The sequence below is a fragment of the Nematolebias whitei genome, chromosome 2, assembly GCF_014905685.2.
Source record: "Nematolebias whitei isolate Nwh7 chromosome 2, NemWhi1, whole genome shotgun sequence".
Taxonomy (NCBI): domain Eukaryota; kingdom Metazoa; phylum Chordata; class Actinopteri; order Cyprinodontiformes; family Rivulidae; genus Nematolebias; species Nematolebias whitei.
Genome location: NC_056499.1, coordinates 8,802,046 through 8,808,177, shown reverse-complemented (window position 1 = coordinate 8,808,177; position 6,132 = coordinate 8,802,046). Strand labels below are relative to the sequence as shown.

Genomic DNA, 6,132 nt, shown 5'->3' with positions numbered 1-6,132 from the left:
GGGAACCCAAACCAGCCCTAACTATAGGATTTATCACAAAGGAAAGTCTTAAGCCCAGTCTTAAAACTGGACAATGTGTCAGCCTCACAGACAAAAACTGGAAGTTGGTTCCACAAGAGAAGAGCCTGATAACAGAAAGCTCTGCCTCCCATTCTGGTTTTGGAAACTCTAGGAACTGCAAGTAAACCTCCAGTCTGAGAGCGGAGTGCTTTGTTAGGATAATATGGAACAATACTATACCAAAAGGCCATACCACTCTGAACACGCCTGATCTCGTCTGACCTCAGAAGCTAAGCAGGGTTGGGCATGGTTAGTACTTGGACGGGAGCTCGACTGGGAAAACCAGGTGCTGTAAGCTTTTGTTTTTTTGAAGGGGTCAAGATGGTGTAGGGGTAGGACAGCCGACTTGGGACCATAAAGTCGCAGGTTCAAACCCCGCCTTGCCCACATGTTGTGGTGTCCTTGAGCAAGACACCCAATCCCTAATTGCTCCCCCAGGTGCTTACATAGCTGCCCACTGCTCCACCTGGGTGTATCTCATGTGTGATGGATTAAATGCAGAGAACTAATTTCATCACTGTACGTTTCCATACAATGATGACAATGCATAGCAAATAAAAAAAAAAAAAAAAAAAAAAAACAGAGCGGGGAATTACAAAATACATGAAACATTAAGGAAAACCCTTCCTTCCTGCTGTCTGGCTAATGTTTCTGTTATTTTCAATTAGTCCTCACATCTGGACTGATTAGTCTCATTCAACACTGTCCTGCACTTTACTGAAGTTGTGGTCCACAAAAAAGAATTAAATTATTTCGCTTGTATTAGAAATCTTCATTGGGGTCAGCCTAGAAAGGCATCATCCTATTATTATCTACCTGAAAAGGTTCTTGCCCATCCATCCATCCATCCATTATCTTTACCAGCTCCTTCCTTTTCGGGTCGCGGGGGTGTTTCAGCAATGTATACCCCGCCCAAATTTTATATCAAGACGACCGGCTCGGCACCGTGATGGCTGGATATGGTCATCAGCTACTCCTGTGACCTGGACAGGATGAAGCTGGTAGAGATAATGGATGGATATCTTCTTGGTGCTCCTTGTATTTCTCCTCCGTGCTCTCTGTGTTGTTCCTGTGTTTTTTGTAAAGTTTTGACTGCCTCAGCAGCACTTGTTTTTGCTTTAGTTTTAACAGCGAAATTACCTTTACCCCAGTGCTTTGACTCCTGCATGCGTTCAGGGTTCAACAGTCACCGACTGGGAGAATTAAACGATTGTTTAGGGAAACAAAGCGCTCTTGCATGGACAAGGTGAAAGTAACGTCACTTTTGCACTGCAGGTATATCACCATGTTTGACATTGTTAGTTTTACTGAACTAGCCTTTTCAAAACTAAGAAAAGCCTTGAGTATCTTTTGCACAATGTTATTTCTTACAATAGACAGAGACTGGAATTCAGATTGGGTGTTTATTTCTCCAGGACGCCTCTGGGTTTCTTTTTGTTTAGACCAGAGAATTTAAGAAGCAGGGCTTATTTTATCGATCTGCCCATGGCACCATAATGGCCTTATGCTGTCATTTTAAGAGATAAACCAATGGCCAGTTGTTCGTGCGTGATAAGTGGCCAATTTTTGGCAACAAATTAAGAACAAAACAAAGACATTTTCTTTGCTCAAGAGAGGGTCAGCCAAGTGGGAAATATGTCTTATAGCCTAATTTACCAATTCGACCTAGCTCATGTATTCAATCAGACTGTGATGGAGAGAGGCACGGTATACACAAGATATTTAATTTTCAGGTTAAAGTGGATACTAAATCATGTCAGTTATAATGCATGAGGATTGGCTTTGCTTTTTCTAACATGCTACGTTACCATGACAACCTGTATTAGTCCAACCAGTGTGCTGTGGTGGTGTAAATACAGATCAGATGCTGATGGTTAACAGGTGATCTGTTTAAAGACTCGTCGTACTTGTTAAAGTTCTTCTTGCTCTAACAGAAATGTGGTGAATTGTGTCAACTCTGGAGACATGTTTTCTCACCTGGATTTACAGGTTTTAAAACCTTTTTGCTGTCACTATGTGCCTGTGTCAAGTGAAGCTTCAATTAGGGTTTATAGCCTTTTTCCACTTTCATTTAGCTGGAGTGTTGCAAGAAAAGCCTCTGATGCATCAAAATTTGCACAAATCTGTAAGCTTTCTGTTTGACGAGGTCTTGGCTTTCTAAAAAGCATAATACATGTAAAACTCGGCTTCCTCCTGTGTGTGCCAAGCTGTTAATCTGACTTTAGTCACTTCCGACTGGAATTGAGGTAAGGGTGATAAGTAGATGCTACAAGATCTGACATGGTAAGGTTGCTGGTGTGGCGCTTATTATAAAGTAACAAGCACAATCCCGTAGACATAAAGCAGCATGTTCAGTTGACAGCAGATTAATGGAAAGGAGGCAAAAAAAATCATCTGATGTAGGCCTAGAATGTTGGTAGATTAAATTAAGTAAATGGCATCTTATCCTGCTGTCTGTGATTGTTGTCTGCTGTCGCAGAGCAAAGACTTGGAAATACCTTCCATCTGTCAGTCTCATGAGCTCGATAATTTGTAAAAAAAAAAAAAAGGTGAGGTACCAACTTTCATTGTGGTTATGCATCTAGACATAAGAAAGATCCCTGTCAAAAACTGGGTTGCCACGTCAAAATCCAAGATTGCCATCATGTGTAAACCTTGTGAGCTGGATAACTTGAAAAATTAACAATGTCCTGATTACATTTTGGTTACTATATGACTGCATCTAGGCATGAAAAAGGTCACTATTGAAAACTGTGTTGCTACATCAAGCCCAAGATGGCCAAAGCCATATGCATATAGATGTAAACCAGCCACCCCTATCATTTGCCAAAGCTATTCTTTCTTGTTTTTTTATTGCTTAAAATTCTACTTTCCTCAAATGATTGGGGTGGCCAAAAATTTATTTAAAGTAGCTAAGACCACCCTTGGCCATCCCTTGGCTCTGCTATTGCACCTGGTGATGGATAAAATTGCTCCCTCCACTCACCCGGATCCATCACTCTGTGCCGCCCGGACAAGCAAAAATTAAATAAATTCATCAATTAAAATCTACCTCCTTTCTTATACACAGTGTAACTCCTACCCATGTAAATATCTTGCGCCAAACACAATAAGACTGGGCTATTCAAATGATGGCCCACAAGCCACTTCCGACCCATTGGTGACAGCTGATGAGTTCATAAATAAAAATGAAAAAATAAAATAAAACAATCAGAACCAATTTGTGAAACAGATATTTAAAAAGATTTGAAATCGCAAATATTTCAGTCAGAGAGACAATCCTGTAAAACTACACATCTCAGTTTTCAACATTTTCACGAGCATCCAGACATATGCTTTAAGAGGAACCCCTTCTCCACTGCAGGTACAGACTTACACAATACAAGGCCAGGGCAGGCATCACTCTGTGATATCATTCTTTAGTACTCACTGATTAAATTCTGTGCTTTTCTCCCTTATATGCACTGGGAACAAGCTTTGATTCATGGTATCAGTTTACAGCCAATAACAAAGACTTCAAAATAAATGCCAAAGCAAACCCGAACAGGATATTAACAAGAACAACCCATCTCCACAATCAGAAACACTGCAAATGGTCAGAAACATTGTAAACAGTCAGAAACACTGCACATGTAATTTCCACAAGGCTACCCAGCATGCTTTGCAGTTCACAGTTTCCCTGGAACTCTCACAGAGGGAACATTGTGAGTTTGGGGAAAAATAAAATAAAGTTAAATAGAGACAAACATCTTTGCTTTAATCTGGGGCCTATAAATATCCATGTTTTGGTGTTAATAATGTTTAATTATGAGAATTAAATTAGCAGAATCGTAGACTGTGCACTCGCTGTATCTGAAAAACTGATCATATCAGTGTGTGATCCCCGCGAGTCGGATTAAACAACAACAAACAGATTCACTACTGGGGGAATATTGATGATGACGCACAGCAGCTTTGAAATTAGTTTAACAAATAGTTCAATGCAAAAGGGATCAATTAAATGAGTTAAATCACTGTAATAAATGACACAAAGAAGACGTTCAACATATCGTGCTCACTTTCAGCCCAGCTTTTGCTCCGCCTCTTTTGGTTCTGTTCGAAGTTCACACCGGAGCGCTTCACGTGTGATTTTTGAAGCATTTTAGGAAGAACTGGTCTGAGCAGCCATCATTGTAAACGAGAATTCGGTTCTGTGTATAAGTTGCAGGACATGCAAATTATGCAACCAAAAAAAAAGTAATTTGTACGCATCCTTTATGATTGTCTATTGTTGTCGTCGTTGTCCACTGTTGTCATCACTCTTTGTTAAAATTCAGGTCTCTCTTGTAATCGAGTCCCCGAGGCTCAATGGGCCTAACCTGTATATATGGAAAAAAAAAAAAAACAACTTATAGGGCGAAAAATACAGTAGGTCTAAAATTAAAGATAAATAACCATTTTTCATAAGTTTGCATATGAAAGTGCAGAATATATGTTTAAGTGCACAAGACATGACTTTTGATTCCAATTTATACATTTTAGAGGGGAAAAAAATGTTATCAAGGGATTACTTTGCAAGTTGCAAAATCATTATCACCAGTATTTCCTCTTTAATTGATGTTACAGACACAGACGATGATCTCATATTACAGGAGTGAAAGGAGGCGCATAGGCTTAAACGAAGCTCCAGATGTTTGACCATCTCTCTGTGAGATCTTCATCTTCAGTGAGGCGAGTAGCTATCAGTGTCCTAATCACCCCGCAGCAATAAAACAGATGGTATGATGAATTTTGGCCAAGGCCTTTGGTGTCTTATCCATGGGAATGATGCTCAAAGCTTTCTATGTTTAGCTAAAGGTTAATGGAAGGTTAATAAGACAGGGAATGGTGAAAATTAAAAACCTTTTAATGCAAATTATGTTTTCTGAAAAGAGTAATACAAGTTTGTGATGTGGTTGTGCTAATTAGCATATTGTCTCTTCATTGTTTTATTCAGAGCCACTTCTGATGTATCATTTGTTTGGGAATAATACCATTATTTATGACACTTTCATTAGCTGATTACTGACAGTGACACATGTCTTGATGAACGTGTTTTATTAAATCTTGTTGAATGTACATTGAAATGCTTAGGTCTGCAGTATCTTGTATTTTATTTTATTTTTTTTCATTCAACTCCTGCCTGACTGTGCGTGCACATATTATTGTGTAGACAATCTAAACTGGGGCCAGTATGTTCCAGTTGGTCGGTGATGTGGTTAACGCCATGCTGAGCTCAGCATCTAAACTGAGCTGGTGAGACTGGAACACTTCTGGGATTCTTATTAGGAGTCAATGATCATTTCAAAAAAGATCCAGCAACTAAGCATTGAAACGTTTTTATCGCATCTGCCTTGTAGTATTTTATAGTCTGATGTTTATTATAAAAAATAAAACAATTGTTTATACAACAAAAAAACATTTGCATCACTATTATATGCAAATTTATTAGTTGAACAAATTAAGAGTCCAGTCTTAGGTGATCAAGCTGTTTGTTGATGTCTCCCGTCACTGAGGGATTTGAATAGTGAATGCTTGTAATTTTTTAGGTGAGTGTTTTTTTGGACAGGAATTGAACATTGATTGCAAGTAAACCTTAATGTTTTTTGTTGCAAGTGGGTAGGAGTTACATTGTGTAGAACAAAGATAGCATTTATTTAAAATGTTTGCTCGTTCAAAGCAGTGTAGTGAGATGGATGCTGGTGAGTGGAGGGAGATATTTCACGACCAGGCGCAATTGCGGAGTCAGGGGGTGGCCAGTGGTGGCCTTGGTCATCATACATTAATCTTTGGCCACCCCAGGTGCCACAGCAATTATTTGAATCAACTATACTTTTAAAGTCTCAAAAAGTTAAGTCAGGTCCTCCGGGTGGGATCAAGAGGATCCATTCAGAGAACCTGACTTAACTTTTGTATATTTTTCTACCTGGATTATTGAGCATGCATCAGGATATACTTTCAGGAATATGAAAACTACAAATCATAGCTCCCTCAACTGATAAGTGTGGATGGTTTACACCACTCCCATATATGTATGTATGTATGTATGTATGT

General features: G+C 39.2%; 1 pseudogene; it reads left to right on the top strand.

The window, feature by feature from the left end:
- Positions 1 to 239: 239 nt before the first annotated feature.
- On the top strand, positions 240 to 358 carry LOC119430311 (annotated as a pseudogene).
- The last annotated feature ends 5,774 nt before the right edge of the window (positions 359 to 6,132 follow it).